A 14083-nucleotide genomic window follows, 5' to 3' on the forward strand; every position below is an offset into this window, starting at 1 on the left:
CTGGGGCAGCCTCACCTTGAATATTGTGTGCAGTTTTGGGTGCTACAATATAAGAAAGATATTAAGCTGTTGGAGAGTGCCCAAAGGAGGGCAGTGAAGATGGTGAAGGGCCTTGAGGGGAAGGTCCATACACTGAAGGGGGTCACAAACGGTTACCAGTAAAATAAGATAGATATATGTCCAGTATAATTTACCTAATTACTGCCCAGGTTGCACATGTGTGGAACCTCATACAGCCACAAAGACAATTTGTCACTCAATGTAACCCAAGACTAAAGCTTATGTGGGACTTTAGAATGCATGTGTCTTAAATTTCCTTCTGTATTATATATCAATATGTATTAGCTTATGCAATTGCCCAAAGAGAAGTAAAAAATATTTAGTATATAAATATTATATTTCTACATCAGGTTCCTGACTGAACAGTGACAAAGTAAAGCATAATCTCAAGTACATTAGAGTTACACAAGATAACACAGTAAATTGGGGTCTCTAGTATTCCCAATGCTTTGAGGTTGTCATCCTTTCACCTCAGAAAATGCAAGCATTGCTCACTTAAACATTTAATCATTTTACTGTAGAATAATGATGTGGCTCACAATTAAACCAATTAACATTTAATTAAACATAACAGTTAAAATATAAATTAAAATTAAAACATAAAAATTAAAATAAAAAAATAATTAATTTGAGCTGAGGTGCGGTTAGGTAGTTAGCTAGTTGGTTAGTTACTAGTGTCTGGTATGGAGTTGTGATTTAGATTTGTGCTGAACACAGTGTTGATAAAAGGGAGATGCTTTTGTTATTGCTGAGCAGTGCTTGCACAGTGCTAAGGCCTTTCCTGCTTTTCACACTGCCACACTGGCAAGGGAGCTGGGAGTGCAGGGAAAGCTGGGAGGAGACACAGACAGGACAGCTGAACCCAACTGAGCAAGGACGTTCCATACCATGTAACATCGTGCTCAGTACATAAAGTGGGGAGAAGAAGGAAGAAGAGGAAGACATTTGGAGTGATGATATTGCTATTCACAAGTAACTGTTATGCATGATGGAGCCCTGCTTTCTTCGGGTGGCTGAACACCTGCCTGCATGGGAAGTGGTGAAAGGCTTCCTTGCTCCTTTACTCAATCACGTTAGAAATGTGGGTTTCCTCCTTCAGGTGTCAACAATTCAGTTCAAGAATATTTAGTACCAAGAGAAAAATGTTAGCCACACTGGGATGTCAAGAGAAGAGTGTCTTAGAAAGGCAATGTAAAATTACAGCTGTGCTCTACAGATGAGGCTGTGCAGTTTCACATACACACAGGGTAGGAACTGCTGTTGCAGTCTGACCTTTGTGGCTCAGTCCTTTCATGTACAGAAAGGTGACCACATCCTAGTAACACTTCCCTGTTTCCAAAGAGAAAAATCTCTCCATATATTTACATTCCAGAAACATATTTTCATTAAATAGATTCAGGAATTTTTTTTATACTCAACTAAAGTTAATGTGGGATCTTTTAAAGAAAGTGTCGTTGTAGCTGCTAGAAAGAAAGTGTATTAAATGGTGTGTAATTTTTCCATATGGGTGTCTCCTAATTTTTATTCGTAAACTGCTACTTTTTCTAAACTGACAGAAGAATATAAACTTGGTCACTTCTTCTGGTGAAAGTGAGGTTTTTTTAAAGACTGATGAAGACTATTCACTTTCTTTCTTGATTTATTTAAGAAGTGTGTCTGGACTTTGGAGAGTGCTACAATTTGCACATACAGTTCAATTCATGGCTGGGCTTCGCGAACGAAGATTTGGGAAAGGCTCTATCCACGTTTGTTACAAGCACGCCGGTGGCTTATGAGGCCAATACGAGATAGACATGTCCGATTGCAAAAAGCACAGCAGAAAGACTCCTTAGGTGGTATATTCAGCAAGACATGATTCTTTCTGCGTTGTCTTTTCTCCTCAAGAGTGATCCTGTGTGCATTCTGAAAGGAAACAGCAGCGTTATAGATGGTGTGTCTCCAGACCTCCCAATTTGAGGCCAGAGTAGACCAGTTATGATGATCAATATGGCCAAGTCTGAGATGTTGTTTAAGGGAGTACTTGTATCTTTTCTTTGGGTCTCTCTTGCGGCAGCCGGTGGCAAGTTCACCATAAAGCAAGATCTTAGGGAGGGGGTGGCCCTTCATCCTGGAGACGTGCCCTGCCCAACACAACTGTGTTCTCAGCAACATGGCCTCAATACTTGTGACTGCTGCTTGTTCTAGAACAGATGTATTGGTCTCATAATCTGACCAGTGGATGTTTAGGATTGTACGGAGGCAGCGTTGATGGAAGCGTTCTAGGAGTCGCAGGTGGTGGCGGTAGACAACCTATGATTCTGAACCATATAAGAGAGTAGACAGCACTATGGCTCTGTAAACACTGATCTTGGTACTTTTCTTCAAGTGTTTATTTTGCCAAACTCTTTTATGGAGTTTTCCAAACACACTATATGCCTTTGCTAACCTGTTGTCTATCTTCCCATCAATCTTACCATCCGAGGAGATGAGGCTGCCTAGGTAATTAAACTGCTGGACTGATTTAAACTCTGATTCGCCAATGGTGATATGGGAATGATGGAAGACTTCCTGAGGTGCAGGTTGATAGAGAACCTCTGTCTTCTTTAAGCTGACTTCCAGCCCAAAGAGCTCATCAGCGTCTGCAAAGCAGGATGTTAAACACTGCAGAGCTGCTTCTGTGTGGGCTACAAAGGCGGTGTCATCAGCATAAAGCAGCTCCCGGGCAAGATGGTTTAAGGTCTTGGTGTGGGCCTTCAGTCGCCTTAGGTTGAAAAGGCTTCCATCAGTATCGAATGTAGATACCGTCCTGATCATCGAGGTCTGCCGTGGCCACAGTTAAATTAAATTAAATCTATATTTCAAATAAGCTGTTATTATTTCACATTTTCTCCTGATCATTTTGTTTGTTTGCCTGCATGGTGGAAATTTGTACATATATACAATTTTCCAATTCTTCTGTCAAAAACTAAAAAAAAAAAAAAAACTAAGCCTCAACTACATACAAATCTGAGTCTTCTGGATAACTTGATGCATTTTTGCTGAGTGCTCCATGTCCAGAGGTCAGGAAATTATATTATTTGTGTATTTATTTGTGTATATATAGTATGTATTTAAAGCTTATTTGCCAGCAGGAAACAAAGCTTCAATTTGAGAAAATCATTAGATAGAAAAACACTTTCCTTGGTCAGCTGAAAACAAAAAACAACATTATGTTGCAACACCAGTAATTACAAAACATCACCATACTATTCCAGTTTTATCCAATACTGGAAAAGGAAGTTGATATAAGATTCTGATTAATTTTGTGATTTTTTTTTTAATATTAACATACAATGCTAATGTAGTTGTTTAAAATCTCTTCAGATCAACATCTGAAACAAAAAAAATGATCTTTTTCTCTGAGTAACAAATACATGAAACCAAAATTATGATAGATAAGTGCAGCCCGGCATGAATTAGATGCATTCCAAAAGAAGATCTAATTTTTTATATGTATGGTAAGTAACATCCATTTTAATAGCCTTGATTAAATTTAAGAAGTAGCTAAGGCTAATTCCTTCCAACCCAACCCTCACCCCTCTGCGCATTACTATGAGAAAGTCTGAATCATGGTTAGAATGAAAAAACAACATAGATGTCCCCTCAGAGACAATATTTCAAACTTATTGTCCAGATTCCTCCAATCCAATTAGATTATTTGAAATGATAGCTCGTAAATTGTTAATATATTACCTGAAAGTGAAGAAAAATACTTATCTCATTTTTCCAGCCTGCTGGTTCAGTTTCTGCACTTTACAATAATTTGTTACAAAATTTTCATTTTTCCATTACTTTTTATTGTTAGTTCAGAAATAAAATCCTATTAACAGAGGATTTATGATGACAAGATAACTACAGTGCAGGTGCGGAGAGGGTGTGAGTTTAATGACACACAAATAAAGTTTAATGAAATATTATGAAATGGAAAAAACATAGAGTCTGAATAAATCTCACTGGTAACTATGTATTATAACTCTAAGAAAAGAAAATACACAAGAGAAAAAGGTTGTAAATATAAAGAAAAACCATACACAGAGCAGACAGCAGAACTATCCAATATGGTAATACCATTCAGACTTAAATTCTTAGAGATTTCCTCAAAAAATTCTTGAACCTTGGATCTGTATCCCAGCCTTTGCTTTTTTCTCAGTCTGTGGAAGAGTATCTACCAATAAAGAAAACAAACTAGTAAAATCAGTAAACTTAAATGATACACATTACATATTCAGAATGGAAAGTAGTAAAGAGATGGGACAGATATACTGTAATGGACCATGCAATAAAGGAATGTATCAAATGCTGCATTCAAAGATGTGATTTATTTTAAGCCTTCCCTAAGATTTTGTAGTGGAAAAAAAATGCACATTTTTAAACCAATATCATGAGCATAAAACTGCATCGGAAGGAGGGAATTTTCAGGAATGTCTAACGCAAATCACAAAGAATATGATAATCTACATCCTCAGGAGGACATGAAACCCAAATATTGGGATAGCTAAAAGTAAGTCAAAGAACAACATACAACAGCATTAAACAAGAATTTCTTTATAATTTGAAGACAATTAATAACCTTCACTTTCGTACTTTTTTTCTAATATAGTCCTCCAAAGGAATATTTCTAGTAAATCTGTGCAGTTCTGTAACCTGCACATAGTATTTATCTTTCTATAAATGTCACTGCAAGGTCAGTTGTTCCAAGTCATCCAGAGACAAAGAGGAAAGAAGTACAAGTCTACTGTCAAATTTGACTAGAAATACTCTACCCTGGGTTTTGAGGAAGCGGCAGCTGTTGCTTGTACATTTATATTTCTGTCCTACCATTATATTTTCATTTGTTGAGCTGTGTTACTGAAAATCATTTTCTGCTCTGCAAAGAAATTACTTCTAAGATGCCTCTCCTGTCTGTATTGAAACTCAGACACTGCATAAGGATTAAATCGGATACAAGGTTTGATTCATAGATAATTGCGTGCAAGCTCTGATAATTATAAATATGTTAGAGGATTGAAAGTATTTGCAAATACTTCAGCCAGATAATTTATAGAGAATAGACTGTTCATAAAATAACCAGTTCAGTTATTCATTATAAAATTTTTAACAATTTACTGTGTGTAATCACATGTTATTCTTATACATACATCTCACTTTGGAGGCAATAAGTTAAGTTGACTTTGAATTTGACAAAATAGAATAATTTCTATAGAGAAAAATCAGATAATAGTATTTCAATTCATTAAGAAGGCTTGAGACAAAGGACATTACCAAAGGGAGGAAGTGTAATTACAGATCATTCTGCCTATTTCTATAAAAATTATTTGTTGCACTGCATTACCCATTCCTTAGGGAAATTACAAGTTTATTTACATACATAAAATATCTATTAATAAATATTTCAACACTGATCTAGTTCTGTTTGTTGAAGAAAGAATATCGTTCTTGCTTAAGGAGTGTGGCAGAACTGTGAAATACCACTGTTGATCAATGTTGACTAATAAGATCGACCCGGTATGTTTTTGAGCATGCTATTTGAGAATGCTATATTATTATCTCTTCCAATAGAAGATAATTTTAAAATATTTATACCTTTCAAAATATTGCTGAAAATAACATTACTCAGAAGTTTTGGAAGAATGACATTTAGGTTTCTCATAGGTCTTTTGCAGCTACCCTTATTATTTTTGAAATGCAGTGAAAGATTCATGAGTGTCTTACATCAGGAAAACTGTGGCTTCCTGTTGCCCTTCCACCTCTTTTAATGCTTTCTTACTTTCTTTTCTGAAAATGTCTCCTGTCTAGAGCCCTGGTTACAGTCTTTGTATTTTAAAAATTATTTATTTGTTTAATTTTTGATTTGCAGTCTAAAAAGACTTCCGTGACAGAAACAAACTGCACTAGGATAGAAACCTATTTTTTTCCCCGCTTAAAACCAGACAAAAGGGGGGAAAAAACAAACAAACAAACAAACAAAATAAATCTAATATATCCAATAAATCCAATATACTGGAAATGTGTGAGCACATGGTAAGAACTTTGAAACAGTCATTATTCAAATTCATAAGGGTGATGCTATTAATAACATGTATTTCACTTTCCTGGAAGCTTTGGACAAGACTATGCATTAGAAGGCATTCTGGAAGAAAAGGGATTAATATGTGGGGAAAAAAAGGAAAAAGGGTTAAGAATTACCCGGGAGAATAAACAAAAATCTTTGCACAAAGAGAGAAAAAATATTTCTCTTTCTACGATATCAAATCAAGGTATGAAACTCTACATCACCAGATAGCATGGGTGCCCAAACTAGATATGTTCACAAAGCAAGCAGATGAGTTTACAGAAGAAAATCCCTTTCAGAGTTACAAAGCATAAAGGTATTCCCCAATTTTGCAAGTAGTTGTGGTGGGTCTGCTGAGCCGGAATTTATTTCTCCACAGTAGCCCTCACAGTGCCGTGCTCTGCATTGGTAGCTAGAGGAGTGCTGATAACACACCCATGTTTTGGCTACTGCTGAGTAAGGCACTGTAACATTCCTTCTTAGGTCCTAGGAGGGGACACAGGTAGGCCAGCTGACCCACACTGACCAAGGGGATATTCCATACCATATGACATCAACCTGAATATAACAGCTGAGTCAAGGAGCAGGACCAGAGGCACTCGTTTTCTCTGATGGCTGCCTGCTGACAAGCTGGAGCCCTGCTTCTCAGAGAAGTGGCCAACCATCACTGCTGATGGGAAGTAGAGATTGACTGCTGGTTTCTGCTTTGTGCGTGCGCACACTGCTTTTACTTTCTTTTTTGCATGAATATAAACTGCCTTATAGCAACTCACGATACGTGTTGTTTTCTTTTCCCACCTTACTCTCTCCCCTGTCCAGCTGGGAAGGGGAGGGATAGAGTGGCTGGGTGGGCACCTGGCGTTCAGCCAAGGGTGAACCTACCACAGTAGTTTGCTCAAATCTGCTTTGTCAGATGTTAGAATTAGAAGGGGACTTAATTCCATCACCTCTTTACCACAAATACCTTGCACATCCTTCACTTTAAAAGTTACTCATAGTTTAAAATATTTTCCCTGGTATATTTTTGCATTGTGTTGTGGTTTAGGAACGGTATTCCCAAATTTAATAATTCCAGTAAAAAGAAAATCACACAAAAGGCAAAGATTATAGGCTAAGGACAGTTTACTGGAAACGCAGTGAGACAAGAAAAAGAACAGTAACAACAACAATAGTAGTAACAACAGTGCAGGAGAGAGAGTGATTGACATGCAAAAATGCTCACCATGCCCAGGACAATGAAAAACAACAGTGGATGGACCCTCTGCCCACCATGTTTTTCCCGACCACAAACCATGCCCACCTCCTTCTCTGAAGAAAGAAGCCCTTTCTTACACTCCCCAGCCGTACAAAATAACAACCTAGACAGGACCATACAGCTCCAGGCTCCACCCCTCATGGCTAGTGTGAAACAAATAACTCTTGTCCTGGCCAAAACCAGGACAATTGCCAGTGTATGTATATTGAAAATCTCTTTATTTTTCTGTTTCAGATTTTATTAGAGCTGTTGGAAATGTTTTCTGATTTCTACCAGTTTGCATGGTAGAAAGATGTTTTAATTGTCAATTTAGTGCTTTTATTTTTATTCTTTTTCTGTCACTGTACCTGTTTTTTCCCTCAAAATCAGTGAAAAAATATCCATCCCTACAGTCCATTGAGAAGCCCTAGAGTCCACTGTTCATTAAGAGAGGCTTTTTGTAAGTTTCTTCGTCACCAACATTCATTAAGGTACCAGCCTATTTATGAAAACTTTGTCTAAATTTCTGATGTTTCTGAGTCTCAATTTCTCATGGAAAGGTCCACCCGAGGAGAGTGGGAATGCAAAAGAGTTCATGAGAAGATTCATTTCAAACAGCTTTTAATTCACCCAAACTCTTGAGCACCTTCCAGTGTGTGCAGTGATTTAATCCTCTTGGGCAGACAGCCAGGCTACAAAGCAATCCTTTTTGCCACTGAAGGCTGCTCATTTTCTAGTACAGCAAGAGTGTCCCTTTAACCTGGAGGAGCTGTCATCATGCAAAAATAAAATTAAATAAAAGCAAGTGCAAATTCTTTCACTGTTATAAAAGGTTTCTGCACCGTATCTTTAATGTCAAAGGGTATGCCAAATGTTAAGGAGTCTGTGTCATTCCCACTCCTGTTAGTATTTGATTACCTGCTGTGTAAGAAGTGGAGAACTAGGAATCTATTGTTTGATTCAGCTGAAATCACTAACCACTATAGTACATTTACATAAATGGTTTGGGGTAAGAAGGAGATAGAGAAAGGAACTGGGTCTTATTCTGACATGCACAAATACAGTGGGGAAAAAAGTTCTTTCACTGTGCCTACTTGCCTCTTTAACTGAGCACAAATGATGATAACACCTTGAAGGAGAAAGAAAGGAGAAGCGTATTTTCAGATGCATGCTTGCATACAGTTTTTACTTAATTCAAGTTGTCCTTTCAGGGTGAGTACAAAGAAGAAAGGATAAAAATGAGAAGAGGAATTTTGAAAGAGTGACATCGTTAATTGCAAATCTGCATGTGTAGATCCTAACTTCAGTTTGTACCTAAAAAAAGAAAAAAAAGTACCTATACTTTATTTGGCTTTTTCTAGTGCAATTAAATGTGAATCTTATAACCCTCAAAAGTTCTATTGTGATGATAAAAGCACCTTGAATTGAAAGCATCTTTACTCAAATTTGAATTGACCTGTTCATAACATTTCAAAAACCATTAAAAAAGAAGAGCAGAGTGTGCAGGAAAGTTGGTATAGCTTTGTGTAACGTGTAGAGTTTTTTCCATTGCACTTTTCAGGGACATTTTTCTATTAAAAAAGAGCTGGGATGACAAATGTCAATTCGCTGATGCTCACAGGTGTTACGCAGCTTACCCGTGTGAAGCTCATACTAGTCTGTATTCTGTGTTACTCAGTTCAGCCTTCTCTGAACTTTCATATTTTTCATCACTTTTTTCCTGCAGCCATATGTGTGCGACTAGTTAATATTCAAATTTATATGCAGTATAAATTTATATGCAATAGAATCTGTGAAACTATGTACTACTTATGTTGCACAGTAAACATGAGAATACTTCCCTACAGGTTCAAAATAAGAAAATGAAACAGCTTGACAGAAGTACCTTTCTGCTTCTTGAGACCAAATGTTTATATGTTCTCTGCCTTCACTGTTCTTATGGCTAGTCAAACATTTTCCTTGGACTCACACCATCAAACTTCTATCAAGAACATTTAGAAAGAGACTTGAGGCATTCCTAGTTCCATAAACCAGCTACTGTTCATCCATCATAATCTCTCCAAGTAAGAAGCTCTAATAGCAAAACTTGAATTTCAGCTGTTAATGTTAAAGTTTTCCTGTTTGAGATTATGTCATTATCCACATTTTCAGAAAGAATCTGGCATCATTATATTCTTTCTGCATGCCAGGAAGTTGTCATTTTTGGATTTCTAATGCATTCCTTGGCCTCCATGATAAAATTTTCCTTCATTTGTTCAGCTTGCTAATGCTCTGCTCCAAATTTCGGATATGAGCTTCCTACTCTCCCTGCAAAAAGGTCCAACCAGAAAGCAGTTCAAACAAATGGATCTGTAGCTTTACAGAATTTCAGAACCGAAGTCTAGCTATCCTTTTGCAGAAGAGGCTGTAATTAATTTGGTGGTTCGGTTTGGTTTGGTTTGGTTTTATGTAGAAGTCACTTGTGTTTCTGATCTTTCTAAGATGTCTCTAGGAGCTACCTCCATTGGAAGAGCAATCTAGCATGTCAGCAAGTACAAAGCAGCTATATGAGGAAAGGACTGCACAAACAATGAATTCTCATTTCAAAAGATCCCCTGCTATTTCTGTCTTTCCCAGACCTAATTTTTTAACTGTTGCCTTTGCTCTTCCAAGTGGGCATCTGCTGCGTGACTGCTACTGCCCACTGATAAACACATACTGCCTCCTGAACTCAGACAGAAGTTCAAGTGCTTCTATTATACATGTATTGTAAGTATGCTATTCAAGTACAATAAATAATATTTAAATAATAAATATTTAAATTATAAATTTAAAGTGCTGATAAAGTGTAATGACAATAAATTGTGTTTCCACAGTTCTGCTCTTACTCCTATTGGTTTAAATATATGTTTGGCAAGAAAACACATCTCATATTGAAAGGATGGGACATTTCAAATACAGAAAAAAGTCAAAATTTGAAAACTATGGGATCCTTTGAAAGTGTTATACTTCAATATCTAGTACCTTTGCACTTCTAGAAATGTGTAAGAGACTAGTACTGGAACTCAGACACAGGATTTACTAAGATACATCCAACTCAAATCTTGCTGGTAGGAAGGAATGATCCATGATACTCAGATTAAGATTCTGACTTCTCATTTTTGCAAATAATGGTCTGCAGTCCCTGCTTCAGTAACACTGCTAAGCAGCTCAGAATGAAATATTTCATTCTTATGGCATTCAACGGGGATTTGTTTTTGACACAACTGTTCTCAAGCTCATTTCCTTTGTAAGACATAATTTTTCCTTGAGTTTGACTATTATTGACATATATTTTAAAATTGGGCTTTTTCATTATATGTCAACCTCTACAATTTACGGCAGTTCATAGCAAAGACTGTGTTAAATATTTGGAAATCTCCTGTTCCAAAAAGCTGTCCTGTTTACAGGTACTCTGGTAGGAAATCACACTACCCAAAGGTAAACCTGGAGGGCTTCACCCTCAGGTCATTCAAAGATCAGAAATTACCTACAGCTTCCTTCATCGCAAGTTTTCTGCATAGGTGCTACAAGGCCAATATGTCCTCTTATTAATTGTGCTGCAGAAGCATCTGGATAACCCACAAATTCTCATTAACAAGTTATGAAGATTTAGGAACTTTAGGTCTTAGCTTGATTCAGCAGGTGATTAAAAAATAATATCTATTTCTACAGTGACAGAGCACAGAGACAGGTAAAAGGGTTACTTGGATTTTTGCTATTTTGACACAGGATTTACTATATTGTACTGACACTGGCCACTGGCTGCAATCATAAACCCCAGGAAAGAGCAGGACATATGCTTAGCTGTCTGATAGCTCCTCTACAGGTCACTGATTTTCTGAACTGCTGATGCTAAGACACAGCTTTGAAGGTATTTGACATTGCCATGTCCATGCATCCAGAAAGGCTATACTTCACGTGGTACATGCAGCTCAGATTCACTAACCCTTCGAGTGTCATGGTGTTTTGGGCCTCTGTAGGCTGCCTGATAGCTCAGGGCCTTTTCCCAGAATGTCACATTACTCCTGCTATCCTACCTCATTGTGCTTTCCCCCCACCACTTACTCCCATCACCCACTACCCCAGAGCAGCCCTCTGTGTTACAGGGGCCAGGACTAGAAATAGGAAAAACATATCTCTATCCACCATCAAGTGAGTTAAGAAACAGGTTTTCTGTGAAACAACATCTCAAAACCAAGATGTTTTAATTGAAGGTTAAAAAAGGAAAATAAAACGGCGTGCGACAATCACAAAACCCTATTGAAAAGGGCAAAAATTTGAGCTTAGAGAGAGAGCAGAAAAATGCAATGGCAGAAGTGGACTAGACAAAACTTTTAAAAAAATGAAAAGTACCCCTTCTAAAAGACTTAGAAATTAAGGAGTCAAATCATCCCTTACCTTATGACATTTCATCCTCAAGAACACAACCAGTCAGACACAAGAAAAACAGGCATAGTTACAGGTTCTACCCATATGTAAACAAAGTAAGTAACAAAGCATTTTCTCTGTGAGGTGCCATGATGGTTTAATACCTACTTGTGAGTATAATTTTTCAAAAGGAGACGTTTAACTTTTTTTCCTAACACGAGGACTTAAGAACTGATGGGAAGACTCTTGCAGACTTTGGTGAGTCTTCTTTGGAGCCAGCCTTCACAAATGAAAGGTGTTGAAGATCGGTCGCACCCAGTAGGATATTCGAAGTTCAGAGTTTTTTACATAATTGTGCTTGCACATGGAGGGAACTACAGCATGCAAGCGTAGTTCACAGTACATGGTTTGGTTAGCTCTATAAATATTTAATCCTCGTCTGTGTTCAAAGAAAGCCCAGCTGCAATATCTAAAGGAACACCACTAGATTTTACTGTAAAAGGTGTGAATTCTTTATTTGCTTTAAAGTAAAACTGCTCTCGAAACCCTAATATGACTGAAGCATATATATCTGTATCACTGGACAAAGAGGATATTATGTGATATTCTGTGCGACTTTATCGCATTACACTGATGAATGAAGTGTGTAAAATTATCTCAATGATGTTCTTCATTAACATCAGTTGCTCTACTTGATCACTTAGGTGTAATGCATGTAGGGGTAGTCAGTATTTACATACAACTTAAAATCGTAGAATCATATCACAGAACGGTTTGGATTGGAATGGACCACTAAGGTCACCTGGCTCCAAACCCCCTGCCATGTGCTTGTCATCCTGATTAACAACTCTTTATTTTTTTCTGACTATTTCTAATTAGTGGACACTTGTCACTCCACTTCATGCACTCTAATTGACCTATGAAGAGGGTGTCTTATATCAGTGTCATCAAAAATGATAGAGCCAGTTTGTTCTAAAGAAGTCACAAGCTCCTTTTATATGAAGAATAGTCAATTAATGGTTTTAATATATGAATTAGTTATGTTAATATCTTGGTATAAAAATATTCTTACTTTCATAATTTGTCCTCAGAAAAATAACTCAGAGATAAAAAAATAAAGTAATCTTATGAATAGGCACTGTATCTTGAGTAGATAATGTAAAAGCTAAAAGCATTCAGCAGAGCTGGCAGATTTTAAAGGATACTATAAGAAAGCATGACAAGAAAGTCTCTCTCAAAGAAGTGAAAAAGACAAGAAATGGCAAAATACAGCTCTGACCAAATTTTAAAGGACATCTAACTCCGAAAATCAAAACATAACAAAAAAAAAACAGCAGGGGAAGATGACAGAATAGCACAGGAATATATGAATGTAAACCATATAGATGGAGGCACAATACAAGTTAAAACTGGACAAAGATACTAAGCATAAGAACAAAACCATTATCCCGCATTTACAGAATCAGAAAGGAGTTAAATTGAAAGTATAGGCTCCTTGATTGTAGAGCAGCAGAGCAAATAAGTATGGAAAGAGAAAGTTGTGAAGTATTAAATGCCTTATGACTGAAGTTTTGAAAACAGAACTAATTGCATGATTGATTTTAACGCAGAGATAGGAGCACAAGGGAGGAGTATTGAGCAAAGACCGATTGAGTTCAGAAACCCAAGTCAATTTATTATCTTTGTATAAGAATATTCAAATTTATTGAGAATAGTCGAGTTAATACAGGACAAGCTAATAGAAATATATGGAAAAGAGGCAGGTGTTAAACCATGGTTATTATGGACTGGTTTCATGATGGCCAAGACCATGTGTAAGGTCACATGTTAATTCCATCATGGAAAATTGAGAAACTGCAGATAAATTCATAACCAATTAAATTCCCTAAGCATGGTTATCAGTAGTTTTCTATCCCATCAAAAGGCTATACAAGTGGCATCCCATCAGTCCTTCTTAGATATAATCAGTCTTTTTCTTTATGATTTGAGTGATGCAACACTTCAAACAGTGTGTAATTTTAGGAAGCTTTGTGAGTTTCAGAGATAATGCAGAAAACATACATTAAAACCCTCATATGTCAAGCAGAAAGTGCCAAATGTAAAAAGGAGGTCACAAATAAGTACATACGAAAGGGATAAATGTTGGCAACAACAATGCTGTGAAAGAAACCGTTCCAGTTTATACTAGCAGGCAAACTGATTTTAAGTTAATGATGCTGCTTGAAGAAAAGCAGATTTCAGTCAAGAAAGAATATCATCAGCTGTACTTTTCAGAAGGCATGGGAAATAACCATTCAGCCATATACAGCAGTATTGAAGCACTGGATGAG

This window comes from Pipra filicauda, unplaced genomic scaffold, assembly GCF_003945595.2.
Source record: "Pipra filicauda isolate LSUMZ 115617 unplaced genomic scaffold, ASM394559v2 scaffold34_size3990699_pilon, whole genome shotgun sequence".
NCBI classification, from domain to species: domain Eukaryota; kingdom Metazoa; phylum Chordata; class Aves; order Passeriformes; family Pipridae; genus Pipra; species Pipra filicauda.